The sequence below is a fragment of the Penaeus monodon genome, chromosome 22, assembly GCF_015228065.2.
Source record: "Penaeus monodon isolate SGIC_2016 chromosome 22, NSTDA_Pmon_1, whole genome shotgun sequence".
Lineage (NCBI taxonomy): Eukaryota > Metazoa > Arthropoda > Malacostraca > Decapoda > Penaeidae > Penaeus > Penaeus monodon.
The window spans coordinates 6659873-6660267 of NC_051407.1; positions in this window are offsets into that span (position 1 = coordinate 6659873).

Sequence of the window (395 nt, forward strand, 5' to 3'; positions counted from 1 at the left end):
GTTTGCTTGTCATACTAAAACATTTGACGGTTATTTTAAAAGCTTTAATAATAAGTGCATTTTCTTAAACAAAAAACTGGAGAAATCTGAATGGACGTTTTAGTGAAATTCCGTTTTGTGGTAACGGTAATCACCACACCAAACAGCTTTGCCTCGTTTTTAATTATTTTTCAGTTACATAAAGCAGCTATTCGAAGTAAAGAGAGAATCCTATAATCAGTAATTTATCAGTTGTTTATATAAGCCAGAGTATAACTGAAATATATTCTTTCTCTCAGATGTATATCTTGGCCCGAAATATATTTCCAAAATATGACTGAAGAACATAAGTAATAGGGATGAAGGTGAATTATAGTATGTGCATCCGCCTACGCACATTTATTAGGATTTGTCTG